The following is a 16,742-nucleotide window of genomic DNA, read 5'->3' as shown; positions in this document are numbered from 1 at the left end:
GAAGCTCCCTGTTGCTGCTTTTCGAATTCCGTTTTTACAATTTAATTTAGTTTAATATTTCCCGAGATATTCTATTTGTTTATAGGCCAAAAAATTGTTCATAATTTTAAAATATTCCTGAGGCCGCTTAAATAGTCCAATTTCAATTCTGTAAAGTACATTGGATAGGTATATTGTCTTTTTATGAAAAAATCGTAGTTATTCTTGTGCATCATAATTATTGTCGTTATTATAGCGACCGTAAATTTTTAATTAACAATTCAATTGTTGCTAAACTGTTCATTTAATTTCGATCGGCTTCTGGAATTATAATCTATACAAAAAGGGCTTTTACATTACCAAGTTATTTATTTAATTATTGATTAACAATTACTTATCTAAAATTTTAGTTGAAAATTAAAGATTTTGTTGGAAAAACCCGCTTTTTACGGGGAAAGTTTTCGTCGAAGTGAATCGGAAAAAACACGTCTCTATGCAGAATTTAATTGCGGTGAATTTTTATTTGAGTGTTTTTGGTGTAAAGTTAAAATCTTTAGAGTTATAGAGCAAAAATTGAAAAAAACACGATTTTCGGGCGCCATTTTGTTTATAAAAAAAGTAGCACACTATCTGCGGACTTTGCATACCTATATTATTAATACATACAATAATAAGATTCGATTCCAGCAATAAAATTGCTGGTAAATAACTTTTCCCAAAAATGGCCTATTCTCCGATAATCAGCCCAGACTATAACCTTTCCTGATCTAAAAGCTAGTTTACATATTTTTTTATAAGAAAAATCTAAATCATTCTGGCCTGAAAATCTTGCGGACAGTTATATAAAAAGTGCTGTTTAGTGTTTATTATAATTCGATCTGATTCGCCTGCAGGAATATCAAACGAATAGTTTTTTAACACATCGAATTTTATTTTGGGATTTTTTATTGTAGACGGTTCGATGTATCATAATAAGAATTAGTTGTGAAATTTTGTCGAGCATGCTCAGACTGAGTTAGTCAAGAGTGAAAAAATTCGTTTATCTCGATATTGGATCTGGAAAATATCAGAAAACTCGATCACTTTTAATTAATTAATTGATGTCTGGCCGTTTTTGGGTGTCATTGTTTACTTTCATATTGAAGCAACAATTGTGAGGTCAGTGGCGCTTTTGAAAAATTTCATGAAACAAGGTACTTATTCGAATACTTTTATTATGATATAAACAATACCTTTGCAATATTTTAACTACATAATACACTGCGAGGCGTAAGTTAGGGATAGGTATAGAAAATAATTGTACTAATTTTTAAAGTTGTTTTCGTGAACAAATTAATAGTACGTTCTTTAACGGTAAAATATTGCAAAACCTCTAAATTTTAAAGAACCGCTTGGATTGACATGAAATTTGCCATTCACATAGCTAATAAGTCAAAGAAAAAAGTTATATTGTGCCGATGTGTGCTTTTGCCCTAGGGGTGAGTTTCACCCCCTCTGGGGGGTGAAGAAATATATGTCCAAAATAATACCAGAAATGGATAAACTGACTAATTCTAAGCAACTTTTGTTCTATAGAGTTTTTTCACCAAGTCAATACTTTTCGAGTTATTTGCGAGTGAACATGTTCATTTTTCAACAAAATAACCACGTTTTTAGACGGTTTTTCGCAAATAACTCAGAAAGTAAGTATTTTGTCGAAAAAAACATCCTTAGCAAAACTATAGCCTGTAAAAAAGTGAAAAAGATGGTGTACATATTAGGTCTCTATACGTAGCAGAAGCAGAGTTACTAGCTAATGAATATATGTTCATATTGGTCAAATTCCAGATTCCGAATATTTTAACGTGATATAACCAAAAAACGAAGCACTTTTTGGGGAAAACTCATGACAACTTGTTTAAAGTGTTTAAAAAAGCTTTATTTGTGTTTTATAAAAAAAAATATAGCATCAAAAGTAAAAAAGTTACGCTCAAAATAAAGTTGGTCCCTTTTCTTTGGTAAAAAAGTCAAGAAAATCACCCCCTAATTAGCATCTCAAATGAACTTAATCGTTACCAATTCACAAGTTTCTTTACGTCGTGTATGTATTGTTTATATGATCTGTATGTTTCATCGGTTCAAAGTCCTTATTTTTGAAAGGGCTGTAGTTAAAAGGACTTGAACGATTCACCAATCACGAGTGTATGCAAATTTAGAAACACCAAATCTTAACCAATTTTTGTCTTGTCTTACTTACAGAAAAACAAAAGATAGGTACAAAAGGCTTAGAAAAGCTAAGCCGACTTTTTTTATTGTTTGAGATTTTTGTTATCACCAACAATTTTTAAGTTATTTTGAAAAAAAGCATTTTTTCAAAATCAAAATTTTTAAAAACTTTGAATTAATAAAATTTACAGATCATATAAACACAACATAAGTAAAGGAACTTGTGAAGTGGTAACGATTAATTTCATTTAAGTTGCTAATTATAGGGGGTGATCTTTACGATTTTTTTTGCCATAACAAAAGGGACCAACTTTATTTTGAGTCTAACTTGCTTACATTTGATGCTAGAATCTTTTTTTATAAAAACAGAAATAACGCTTTTTTTAAACACTTTAAAAACGTTGTGATGAGTTTTCCCCAAAAAGTGCTTAATTTTTTGTATATTTCACGTTGAAATACTCTATTTGGAATTTGGTGAACATGAACCTATTTTTCATTAGCTATAACTCTGGTTCTGCTAGGTGTAGAGACCTCGTGCATACACCATTATTTTTTTTTAACTTTTTTACAGGATATATTTTTACTCGGAACATTTTTTTCGATAAAATACTTACTTTTTGAATTATTTGCGAAAAACCGTCTAAAAGCGTGGTTACTTTGTTGAAAAATGAACATGTTCACTCGCAAATAACTCGAAAAGTATTGACTTTGTGAGAAAAGTTTATAGAACAAAAGTTCCTTAGAATTGGTCAGTTTATCCATTTCCGGACTTATTTTGGACATATATTTTTTCACCCCCGAAAGGGGTGAGAAGCACACATCGGCACAATATCACTTTCTATCTTTGACCTGTTAGCTATGCGTTTGCCAAATTTCATGTCAATCCAAGCGGTTCTTTAAAATTTACAGCAAAAACCGTGAAAGAATGTACTATAACGGATTCCGCTAATTTATTTTTATTATTTTTGATTTTTCTTTAGTATTTACACAGTTGTGCAAAGGTTTACTCAAACTTATGTTTATAGAGCAAACTGTCATTATGTTTTCATGTAGAGTTGCTCCTTAAATTTTATCATACTTGTTTGTAAACACCCTGTATATGGTTCATAATAACAAAAAAAAAATTCAGGCATCTGGATTTGTCACAGTCCCGAGAGAAATATTATTTTCCCCAGCTATTATGATTATTCAGTTAGATCAGATTCAATTATGACAAACATTAACTAGAAATATACTCCATTGGTTTTCCGATATTTTGTCTCTAATATAACAGTATTAGTCTAATTTCTCAGAATTTTCAGTTCCATGTGAGTATTATTCAGTTTTAAGAGGTAAGCGCAGAATTTTTGACTAATATTCAAATGCATTCATTTTTTTTCGAATCGTCAGAAAATTAATAAGTATTTTTGAAAAATTTAATTCTAATGAAAATAAATACATACCTAATAATATTACTCAGAATGCAAGCTTGCATTTTTATACCGAGGGTCTAAAGTTCCTGAGGACTTTTGCAATGTTTATATTCATAAGTTACAGGGGTGAAAAAGAAGAGAAAATTAAGTGTGATATTTAATTTCAAATATCTCATTCAAAAGAAACTTTTTGTTTATTCTAAGGGACTTTCAGCCCTCGGCAATAATGTAGTATTTCATTATGCGTTTAAATTTTTTAAAAATATTTATTAGTTTTTTCAGGATTTTAAAAAAAGGGAACACCATGTCCGTGGTGATATTTTCCAAATGGAACATTCGCTATTAATAGCTTCAGGAATATTTTGAGTTATTTATTAAATAATGTCTATAGTGTAATTGATAAATAATTGATTTAAGACTTGAAATTAATAAAAAGTTATTTATTGTTTATTATTTATGGAAGATCCAAGCAGAGAATATACCAGGATATATTCTGTGATCCGAGTATTTTGTTGTTAAAGATGTTTAAAATGTATTTAAACGTTCCATATTAACAATATAAAAAATGACTTTATCACTTTTCCTCTTTTCCCTATTAAGTACCTATTAGTTCTTATTGTATAGTATATAAATTATTGTAATCACTGAATACAAAGTTAGTGAAAAAATAATCATGTTAATTAACTGAATTAATAATTTAAGCGATTATACCAGTAACGGTTATCCAAGAACGTTCAAAAGCTACCTCTAAGTTAATGATGACAATGTTATTGTCAAATAATGTTTACATCTCCATACCAGTGAGAATTTTAGGTAATACTAGTAGGATACAATTAATCTAAAAGACGGCATAACCCAGACATCCAAAATTAGAATTATCCTCCAACACCAGATTGTTATATATGGTCCACATAATGTTCAGAAAAAAGTCACACAATTTTTTTGAGCGTCTGGTGGGGGAGGGGGGAAAATAGGTATATTTGTAGTTTTTTATGTTTTTCGTCCATATTTCTAAAACTGTGCGGTTTAGCATGAACAACCTTTCTACATTAAATTTGAAATAAAAAAGGCTCTACGCATAATCCTTCTAAAATGAACGGTTCCAAAGTTACGGAGGTAGTATAGTATAATTGTTCCAAAAAAGGCCTAAACCAGACATCCAAAGTAAAAGTTTTCCTCTAACACCAAATTGTTATTGTATTATGGTCCACATATTGTTCAGTAAAAAGTTACACCACTTTGAGCGTCCGGTTTGGAGTGGGGGAAGGTGGGGGAGAAGTCGGTAAATAAGTAGTTTTTTTACGTTTTTCGTCAACATTTCTATAACTATGCTTTAGCGTAAACAATGTTATATACAGAAATGTTCTACATAAAATTTAAAACAAAAAAGGTCCTATATATAATTGTTATAAAATCAACGGTTCCAGAGTTATGGAGGGTGAAAAGTGGAGGTTTTCGATACTTTTTATATAAAAAGTATCGAAAATATATAAAATATATAAAAGTATATATACTTTTTATATAAAAAAAAGTAGCACACTATTTGCGGACTTTGCATACCTATATTATTAATATATACAATCATAAAATTCGATTCCAGCAATAAACTTGCTGGGAAATAACTTTTCCTTGTATTTTGCTAATTAGCCCAGAGTAACTAGCAAATAACTCGAAAATTATTGACTTAATAAAAAAACTCTATAGAATAAAAGTTGCTTAAAATTAGTTTTACACAATATCACTTTTTTCTTTGACTTGTTTGCTATGTGTGTGCCAAATTTCATGTCTATACAAGTGGTTCTTTAAAATTCAGAGGTTTTGAAATATTTTAACGTTAAAGAACGCACTAGAAAAATATAAGAACAGAAAATATAAAACAAAACAACACAATAGTAAAACCAGTGTTAAGCAATGGAGTTGAAGTCTGGCAATTAAAAAAAAATTACAAAAATAAATTACTACCCACTGAGATGGATTTTTGGAGAAGGTCAGCAAGAAGATGTAGACTAGAACACATAAGAAACGAAATTAGACAACACATGGAAATAGAAAGAACAATCACACATGGGCATCGAAAAACAACAGCTAGTATGGTACGGACATGTAAGACGAATGGAGGAGGAAAGAAGATTCCCCAAAAAAGTGTTAGAATGGACCCCCACAGAAAAGCGAAAACGAGGAAGACTAGCAAATACATGGATAAAGGGCATCTCCAAGGCGATGTCGGAAAGAAACTTAAGAGAGGAAGACTGCCACAATAGAAAGGAGTGGAGATTAGAAACGGAAAGGCGTAGAACGCTATAAAACCAGTTTAATGTACAGGGTTTAATTGTGGGGTAAAGCTCAATAGATCCGCTATAGTAATAGATACAAATAAAAGTTACTAAAAAAAATTGTAGCCAACTTTGAGCTTCACATTACAAAATTAGTTAGAATGTTACAGGTTGTTCGATAACACAGTGGCATACCAAACTTTGTTTTTTTAAATGGAACACCCTATATTTTATTTTATATTCGAAATCCTGTTAACTGCTCCATCACAAAATATAAAGGTTTGTTATGTTATACTCTGAAAAATGAAAATATCTCGAAAACTAATAAATTTGGACATAGGGAATGTTATATGAAAATTAAAGTACGGTAATGTTACCTTTCAATAATGACATAAAATAGAGGGTGTTCTATTTAACATTACTGAGTAAATAATGTACTTGCGTTTTGACTCACACTGTATTTGATATAAAGAAAATTAGCAGTGTCAATAATTCTTGAAAATTTTGACAATAAATAAAAAAATATGGCATTAATCAACCATTGCTGTTTCGCTTATTTTTATTTATACAGGGAGTTGAACTTGTTACGATTTTCATATAAAATTGGTTATAACTTTGTAAATACCCTGTATAACATAACAAACCCTTATAATTTTGTGATGGAGAAGTTAACAGGATTTCGAATTAAAAATAAAATATAGGGTGTTTCATTTAAAAAAAAACATAAGTTTGGTCACTTTGTTATTATTAGGTCTGGATGCCGCATAAGAAAAAAAAGTTGATTAATTTCAAGTTGAAAATTTGATAATAGCTTACCGGTGTCTAGTCTGACAAATTTTGATATATGAAACACTGGAACAGGGGAAGTTTTAATGGTGGAACAGGTTAAAAATTTGGAACGTCAGACTACGAAAACGTCAGATATATTTTGTCGGACAGAACTTCCAATTGATTTGTTGCCTTTCATTAAACTCTCATGAAAAAAATCAGACTGGTGTTTATCACCAACTGGGTATTTTAATGAGTGGAACACCAAGAACATGTCAAATGACAGGAATCATGTTGGACAGTCTGATTTTTGCATGAGAGTTTAATGAAAGGGCAACAAATATATTGGAAGTTCTGTCGGACAAAATACATCTGACCTTTTCGTAGTCTGACGTTCCAAATTTTTAACCTGTTCCACAATTAAAACTTCCCCTGTTCCAGTGTTCCAATATATCAAAGTTTGTCCTACTAGACACCCCTAACCTGTTGTTCTGAAGCTAATTCCTTGTGGCATTTTTATGAATAACTATTTATATGGGAAATAAGCCACAATTAAATTGAAAAAAATAATTTTATTAACGTTTCGACGCCCAAATCGGGTGTCGTTGTCAAAATAAAAAATACTACTAAATTAAACAAAAATGTTGTTGCTAAGTAAAATATTCTTTTAATAATTTATTTAATCTGGCTCATTTATATTGGCAATTCAGATATATTATATATTTTAAAGTAGAAGACTTTAAAATTATATTGCCAATATTTATGAGTTGCGTTCCTGGGACGACTTTAAGAAAGATAGTTCATTCGATTACATGAAATCAACCCCAACTCAAGAATCAAAAATGACTCCGTCACAAAAAAAATCATAGCATATGATCTGTCTTTAAAAAGACAACCAAATGCAACGATGACAGTAAAATTCTCGCGTTAGAGATTCCATAGTAAATCACGAGGGAAAACCAGGAAAAAAACCTCGCGATACTATCCCGTCATCGTAAGTATTTGGTCTTACATTTAATTTACTCACAACAAACTAATACCAAATTCTGATTTTAATATGTTTAAATTATAAATTTATAAATATAAATATAAATTATAAATATGTACTAACTCGATATGTTATTGACTTACTAATCGTGGTATTTTCTTTCTATTGACTTCCTCTTTCAGTATCGGTAACCACATCCTACTGCATTCTACCGAGGAATTTGCGACACAATTGGTTTCATTTAGCATAATTAGAGCCGCTTCTTTGATTTTTCTCTTTTTACTATCTGATTCTTTCAGGACTATACTTGAATCTCTCCACTGAACTCTATGTTCATTATCCCATGCGTGTTGACATATTTGAGATCTATCAAATTCTCTATTTTTAATATAAGACTGATGTTCACTTATTCTTATGTTTAAAATGGTCTTGATGTTTAACCTAAATAAAATTGTTCGCATTCACAAGGTATTTTATAAATGCAATTCTTTGTTCTTTCTTGTTCATTGTTAGGTTTAGTTTTAGATAGACTGGATCTCAATGTGTTTGTTGTTTTAAATGTTGTTCAAATGTTGAATTTATTTCCTATTGTTTTAAGTTTCTCGGATAGTCCTTTTATATATGGTATTGATATTTTCCTCGTATTATTTCTTGTGAATGTTGTAGGATCCCGTTCTAAGTTGTTCTGTTCCATTCGATCCAATCTTGACAATTCCTTATTTATAAACGATAAAGGATAATCATTTTTTAATAAAACAGATGTTAACAATTGTTTTTCTTCTAAAAATGACTTTTCTTTAGAACAAGTAATTTTGGCTCTATCATATAAGGATTTAATGATTTCCTTTTTAACGTTGATGTTGTGATTTGATTTGTAATTGAGATATCTGTTGGTAATCATTTTTTAATAAAACAGATGTTAACAATTGTTTTTCTTCTAAAAATGACTTTTCGTTAGAACAAGTAATTTTGGCTCTATCATATAATGATTTAATGATTTCCTTTTTAACGTTGATGTTGTGATTTGATTTGTAATTGAGATATCTGTTGGTGTGTGTTGGTTTTCTATGCACTTGAGTCTCATATCCAGTATCCTTCTTTGAGACTAAAACATCGAGGAAAGGCAGGGTGTTATTGTATTCCTTTTCCATTGTAAATTTTATTGTCTCTTCTTGACCGTTTATAATATTCAGGAATGTATCCAACAATTCTGATCTATGAGGCCCTATTGAAAACACATCATCTACATATATCCACCATACTGTGGGTTTTAAATTTTGTTTAGAAATGATATTAGTTTCGAAATCCTCCATAAATATATTAGCCAATAATGGAGATAAAGAAGAGCCTATTGCTAGACCAAAATTTTGTTTATAGAATTCATTATTTAGTTAAAAATAGGTATTATTAGTACATAATGTCAATAACTCCATTATAGCTGATACATATAGTCTTGTCCTAGTTGTCAATGTATTATTATCATTCTCTAATTTCGTTTTGATTATGTTTAAAGTTTTATCTAATGGCACATTTGTAAATAAACTGTTTATGTCAAAACTTACTAAAATATTATTTGGATTAAATTCAATAGTTGATAATTTGTTTAAAAAATGTTTTGTATTTTTTATAAATGTGTCGTCATTATTAGCAAATGGTTTTATGTTTAATAAAAATTTTGATAGTTCACTACAAGGAGAATTGATGGTATTACAAATGGGTCTAAGTGGTATGTTCGCTTTATGAATTTTCGGCACTCCATAAAAATGTGGTGTCTTACTGTAGTGAGGTGTCATTAATTTTCTTTGATAGTACGTTAGATCATTTTTAAATTCAAATAAAGTTCTATATATTTTGTTTTCCAGTGTCTTCGTTGGATCCTTCGTTAATTTGGTATAAGGTCCATTTTTAATTAGATCTGTAATTTTGTCCTCATATTGTATTTTATTCATTATTACAGTTGCATTGCCTAAAGCTATTAACAAATTTTCAGCTTGCTATTAATCAAATTTTTTTTGGTACGCGGGATCCAGACCTATATCGAACACCCTGTAACATTCTAGCTAATTTTGTAATATGAAGCTCAAAGGTGGCTAAAATTTTTGTAATTAAATTTAATTGCTTTCTATTACTATATCGGATCTATTGAGCTTTACCCCACTAATCAATCACCCTGTATATAAATTTCATGCAAAAATTAAAAAGGCGAAGGTACCTACACGAGTTTTTCTCTAACAGCTTATTTTTAACCTTTATTTATTATATTCTCACAATGGTTCAGATACATTTTGCGACTCCCTGAATATCTTTAATATGACCGGTCTATTTTGATTCGATTGTTCTATGCTACAAAAATTAAATATTACTGTTACTAATATTATTACCGAGAAAATGATAGCAAATACGTTTTTCCTGAATAATATTAAGATTTATTTATAGTTTGGTTACAATACAATACATTGTGATTCAATTCAATTATTTTCTATTACATGTGCAATATGTGCCTAAAAATAGTGTAAAAAACTTACAAACGAAATTATTTTGTGATAACGTAGTGCTTGCCGTATATTAAGCACATACATAGTGATAAGTGAACTTATTTTAGCAATAACTTTTTTGGCAGCATTCCACTATCTACATCAATAAGTAAGTAAAGATAATTTTTTTGATTTCCTAAAAGAATATCTTCTTCTTTTGTCATCATAACTCCGGATGGGCCTTTGCCTGTCTGGCCATGTCCTTCCATTCAGATCTCTGTTGTGACCTTCTCCTCCATTGTCTTATATTCATGGTTTTCAGGACATCTTCCACTTCATTCAGCCATCTCGTTCCGGGCCTTCCTTTTTTCGTCTTCCTATTAGCTTCCATTGTCAAATATCATTTGGTGTTCTGAATACTCTGAATACTCTGACGAGTTTACTCCAGAAGAAATTACCTCAGCAATATCAGAAATTAAATCTGGAAAGGCACCCGGCTCCGATAAAATACATCCAGAATTTTTACTCCATTGTGGCAAATATGCTAGGAAATGGATGGCTGATTTCTACACAGATATATTAAAATCAGGAGAAATCCCCCATTTCCTTAAAAAGGCCTCCATTATAGCCATATTGAAACCAGGAAAAGCAAATGATCAACCCCAAAACTACCGACCGATTGCACTGCTGAGCTGTGTCTATAAACTGTTGGAACGCTTAATCCACAACAGAATTAGTAACACCATATTGGGGGTGATACCTATTGAGCAAGCAGGGTTCAGACCTAACCGCAGCTGCACAGATCAGATCCTATCCCTAACAACACATATCGAAGCAGGTTTTCAAAGAAAGCAAAAAACATCCGTTGCTTTCATTGACCTATCAGATGCATACGACACCGTCTGGAGACAAGGACTAATCTGCAAACTGATCCGTGCCATCCCGTGCCAAAAGGTAACCAAACTCATTGATAGCATGCTCACCGACAGATCTTTTCACGTCACAATGGGCAACTTAAGAAGTGTCCAAATGAAGCTCAGCAATGGACTGTCACAGGGATCTGTTTTGGCACCCTTACTCTTTAATTTATACATCGCGGACCTACCTAGGACAACTTCGCAGAAATTTGGGTACGCTGACGATTGGGCCATTGCAGCAAGACATAATAACATGAATGTTACAGAGACAATACTGACGGATGACCTTGCTGTTATGGGTGAATATTTTCGCAAATGGAGGCTACGGCCCAATGCAACGAAAACTGAAGTGTGCTGTTTCCATCTGAATAATGCCCAAGCCAACAAAAAACTCTCCGTTCACTTTGAAAACAGACTACTCGCTCATAACTCAACACCAAAATATCTTGGAGTGACTCTTGACAGAACCTTAAGTTTTAAGGAACACCTACAAAGAACGGCAGAAAAACTGAAGACGCGAAATAATATAATCCAAAAGCTATGTGGCACCACATGGGGTCCTCAGCCTCCGTACTCAGATCATCCGCTCTCGGACTCGTATACTCGGCGGCTGAATATGCTTCGCCGGTATGGCTCAATAGCAAACACACGAAGATCATTGACACCCAATTAAACCAGACAATGCGAATGATCTCAGGTACAATTCGACCAACACCGAACTATTGGCTTCCCATTCTGAGTCACATTCCACCGCCTAAACTAAGAAGAAGTCATTCTCTTCTCAGAGAATATCGAAAAATCGAGGCTAACCGTCAACTACCCATCCACCATGATAAGCTTGATATCGAAATGAAAAGACTGCGCTCCAGATATCCCCCATTGTTAAGGGCCACCTCCCTACATCAGGAACATTTCGACCTCACCAACGCTTGGAGAAGACAATGGGAGAGCGACTCACCACAGGAATCACACCAAATGGCCTGTATCGATCAGAAACCGCCAGGCTTTGAACTGCCCCGCAATACATGGACGGCGCTGAACAGAATAAGGACAGGGACCGGTAGATGTGCTGACAGCTTGCATAGATGGGGAAAGGCCCTTACTCCTGAGTGTGATTGTGGTGCGCAACGGCAGACCATCCGCCACATTATTGAGGAATGCCCCCAATACAGGTTTTACAGTATATTAATACATTAGATGTTCGTTTGTGATACTTCATGTAGTGTTTTATATACTTTTTTTAAAATTATGTGTTCTTGTTGTATCTATGCCATACGATAAATAAATAAATTTGGTGTTTTTGCATCTTGTATGCAAATATTCATGTTGAACATGTTCCAGTCATGACAGTCTTTAGACTTTTCACAAATCATACAATATCATACCCTCCATTCAATTCATTAACCTCGTCGTTTCTCCTGATTCTCCATATGTGCCGTCTTCCTCTTGCATCTGGTCATATTTATGTCAAATAGACAAGCCAGTTTCCTATCTACTCTACATGCGGCTTTTGAACTCTTTAACGTCATTTTTATGAAGCTGATATATTTTTTAGCTATGCCTAGATTAGGAAGGTCTTCCAGAATTTTATCTCTATTAACACTATCAAAAGCTTGTTTAAAGTCTATGTACCAATTATATAGTTCTATGTCGTATTTACGAGCTTTTTGTTGTATCATTATTAGTTATTAATATATTGCCTGTAGTGGCTCTATTTGGTCGGAATCCATTTTGATAATCACCAATTATATTTTCAGAGTATTCTAATAGGCGAAGCAACGAAGCATTAAACCTATGAATTTTATGCAGTAAGATGAATTGTCATGCAACTTTTTGCATTCGATTCGTGAGAATGTCAGGAAATTTTGTGAACTAAATTGATCTCCGGCAAAAAATTTTTGTGCATGAGAAAAAGCATCTTTAAAGTGCATCTCGAAGAGATGGAAAATAAAAAATTTAGGACTCAGGAAATATTGACGGAAATGAGTTCAATTTTTATACTTGGTCACTGGTTTTGGAGGTCACTGAACACGAAATTCATGACGGCGATGGTCTCCGAGGTACCTGGTGCCCAGGGTGGAACTTATCCCTTGGGACGACCGAATAATTCGTGGGACGATCGAATAATTCGCGAAATGAAGATTAGATCGAAAAATTGAAAAATACGTGTTCAATATTTTTCAAAAATCTATCGAATGAGACTAAACACGACCACCCCACTCTACCCCTGGAGGTGGGGTGGGTATAACTTTAAAATCTTAAATAGAAACCCCATTTGTAATTGCAGATTTGGATTGCTTACGTAAAAGTAAGCAACTCTTATTCGAGAGATTTTTTAGAATTGTGGATAGATGGCGCTGTAATCGGAAAAAACGATTTTTTCGTGTTACCATAGGTAAATTATAGAAACGGTCTAATATCTCGAGAAATACACTTCCAAATAAAAAACCAAAAAATACGTCTTTTATATTTTTTAAGAACCTATCGAATAATATAAAACACAACCTCTGGAGGTGGGGTAGGGTGTAACTTTAAAATCTTAAATAGGAGCTCCCTTTTTTATTGTAGATTTGGATTCCTTACGTAAAAATAAGTAACTTTTATTCGAGACATTTTTTCGAATTATGGATAGATGGCGCTATAATCGGAAAAACACTATTTATTACCGCCATCTATTAACAATTCAAAAAAATGTTTCGAATAAATATTACTTATTTTTTCATGAGGAATCCAAATCTTCAATAAAACATGGGGATTCCCACTTAAAATTTTAAAGTTAACTCCTACCCCACCTCCAGGGGGTGGAGTGGAGAGTCTTGTTTGATGTTATTCGATAGGTTCTTGAAAAATATTAAATACATACTTTTTGGTCTTTTATTTGGAAGTGTATTTCTCGACATATTACACCGTTTCTATAATTTACTTATGGTATCACGATAAATCGTTTTTTCCGATTATAGCGTAAATCTATCCGCAATTCGAAAAAATTTCTCGAATAAAAGTTGCTTATTTTTACGTAAGCAATCCAAATATGTAATAAAAAATGGGCGTTTCCGTTTAAGATTTTAAAGTTACCCCCACTTCACATCCAGGGGATGGAGTGGGGGTCGTATTTAGTGTCATTCGATAGATTTTTGAAAAATATTAAACGCGTATTTTTCAGTTTTTCGATCCAATCTTCATCTCGAGAATTATTCGATCGTCCCAGGCGACGAGCTCCTCCGTGGGCACCAGATATCTCGGAGACCATCGCCGTCATGCAATTTGTGTTCACTGACCTCCAAAACCCCCAAATATAAAATTGGAACTAATTTCCGTCAATATTTCCTGAGTTCTTAATTTTTCATTTTCCATCTCTTCGAGATGCACTTTGAAAATGCATTTTCTCATGCACAAAATTTTTTGCCGGAGATCAATTTAGTTCACAAAATTGCCTTACATTCTCTCGAATTGAATGCAAAAAGTTGCATGACGATTCATCTTACTGCACAAAATTCCTAGGTTTTGGGCTTTTTAGTGCTTCGTTGCTTTGTCTATAACAATCTATTGTAGATAATACCAAAAACAATTTTGTATATTACATTTAGCCATGTAATTGGCCTTTAATTCTGGCATTCCCTCTGACCTCCTTTCTTATATTATGTTGGGGGTATAAAGCCAACTGCCCACTTCTCGGCATTTGCTCCTTGGTTCATATTAATGCTATTAGACAATGAATTATTCCCAAGAGTTCGGGTCCTCCATGCTTTAATAATTCTGCTGAAATTCCGTTCTTTCCTGGCGCTTCATTGTTTTTTAGTTTTTTTTATTATTTGAACCACTCCTTCATAACTCGGATTTTCAATGTGCTGCTCCGCCGTATAAAACTGTCTCGTTTTGATAATTTTGATGACCTAATTGCATTTAGTTTTTTTTTAAGTATTTTTACATCTCATCATAATTTTTTGCTTCTCTGTGTGCTTTCTTTAATTTCTTTTAAAGAATTTTCTGCTTTCGTGTCTGTTGTTATGCTCTAAGATTTCTTGTACTTGTTTTTACAAAGCCTCTATTTTTTTTTCTTCTGCATATTCTAGTCACTTGCATTCCCTGTTCGTTATAAATTTGCCTGCTATTTCTTGTGTTTCTTTGAAGTTGGCTTAAGCCTAGCTTGCATTTTTTCTACTGCTGCCCTGAATTCATCATCATATTATAATAATCCGCAGTTTTTGAACTCATCGATTTGTAGGATCCAAGTTCCCCCTTCATTTATCACTACGTAGTTATACCATTTGAACTACATTTTTAAAAAACCGTTTAAAATATCAGCTGCTCGAGTATGTAAAAAGATTTTTTCTACGAACTTCTTTCTTGTGATAGTATCACACTTCTACTTTCATTTGGCATACGCAGAATTGCCATGTCGTCATTATTTTCTGTCTTATGTTACTGCAAAACAAAGGTCTCTGGGATAAGCAAACTTAAACTAATTAATGGATTGGTCTCAAATTTTCAGGGTTTGTACTCCAATACGTACTACAATATTGTACTTTGGGTGAAACATTAAAGTTCTACTTTAGTTTTAAGGCCATCCGTACATAATTGGCAAATATTTTACGGGTATCCCTACTTTTTCTGTCTTTACACGTCAAATTACGTGTAGTAAAATTCACACTGGTAGGGATATGTATATGTAAACATTACTAGAATGTCATTCTACTTGAAAATGTCATTATTAACTTAAAGAGATGGCTTTTGAATGTTCTTGGATAACTCTTATTTGTATAATTGCAATTTATTAATTCAGTTAATAAATATGATAATTTTTGCACTATGTATTCAGTGATTGTAATAATTTATATGTACAACAAAAACTAATACTCAATCGAGAAAAGAGGAAAAGTGTTAAAGTGATTTTTTAATAATATATTGTACCTATGGAACGCTTACAATTTTGAACATCTTTAACAACAAAATACTTGGATCACAGAATATAATATTCTGGGATCTTCAACAAATAATACACAATAAATAACTTTTTATTAAGTTCACGTCTTAAATCAATTATTTATCAAATACACTATATATCAATGTTATTTAATCAACAACTCAAAATATTCCCGATGCCATGTCAAATATTTAAAATTGTCACTGATTGTCGCTGTCTGACTGACAATATGCTGACAATATTCTATTCGACTGAGTGCCTTGTAAGACAAAGATAGATTTGGAAAATATTACCACAAACATTGTGTTCATTTTTTTTCGAATCCTGAAAAAAGCAATAAATATTTTTGAAAAATTTAAACACAGAATGAAAGACTGAATTATTACCGAGGGCCGAAAGTCCCTTAGAATGAATAAAAAGTTTAGTTTGAATGAGATATTTGAAATTAAAAATCACACTAAATTTTCTGTTAGTTTTTCACCCCTGTAACTTATTAAAATAAACATTATAGAAGTTCTCAGGGACTTTCGGCCCTCGCTAATAACATAATCTTTCATTCTGCGTTTAAATTTTTCAAAAATATTTATTAGTTTTCTCAGGATTCGAAAAAAATTAATCCCCATTTGAATAGCATTGCAGCCGAAAGTACGTACCCATCCCCTTAATATAAATTATTAACAAATAACCTAAATAACGACTTTCACTTATTTTGCAGTTTGCGTAGCAACAAATTGACTTTTTAACTTTATCAAATGACAGCACTCTAATAAAAAACAAAGTGTTGGAACGTAAAAAGTGGGCT

General features: G+C 32.2%; 1 protein-coding gene across 1 annotated transcript in view; it reads left to right on the top strand.

The window, feature by feature from the left end:
* Positions 1-991: 991 nt before the first annotated feature.
* LOC126889954 (G-protein coupled receptor Mth2-like) overlaps positions 992-16,742 on the top strand; it is a 595,837-nt gene continuing 580,086 nt past the window's right edge. The window contains exon 1 of the mRNA XM_050658722.1: positions 992-1,172. The gene's annotated coding sequence lies outside the window, so the exon portion shown is untranslated. The remainder of the gene's footprint in view (positions 1,173-16,742) is intronic.

The sequence above is a fragment of the Diabrotica virgifera genome, chromosome 8 (genome assembly GCF_917563875.1).
Source record: "Diabrotica virgifera virgifera chromosome 8, PGI_DIABVI_V3a".
In the NCBI taxonomy this organism is placed as follows: Eukaryota; Metazoa; Arthropoda; class Insecta; order Coleoptera; family Chrysomelidae; genus Diabrotica; species Diabrotica virgifera.
This window is presented reverse-complemented; position numbering and strand designations above follow the sequence as displayed.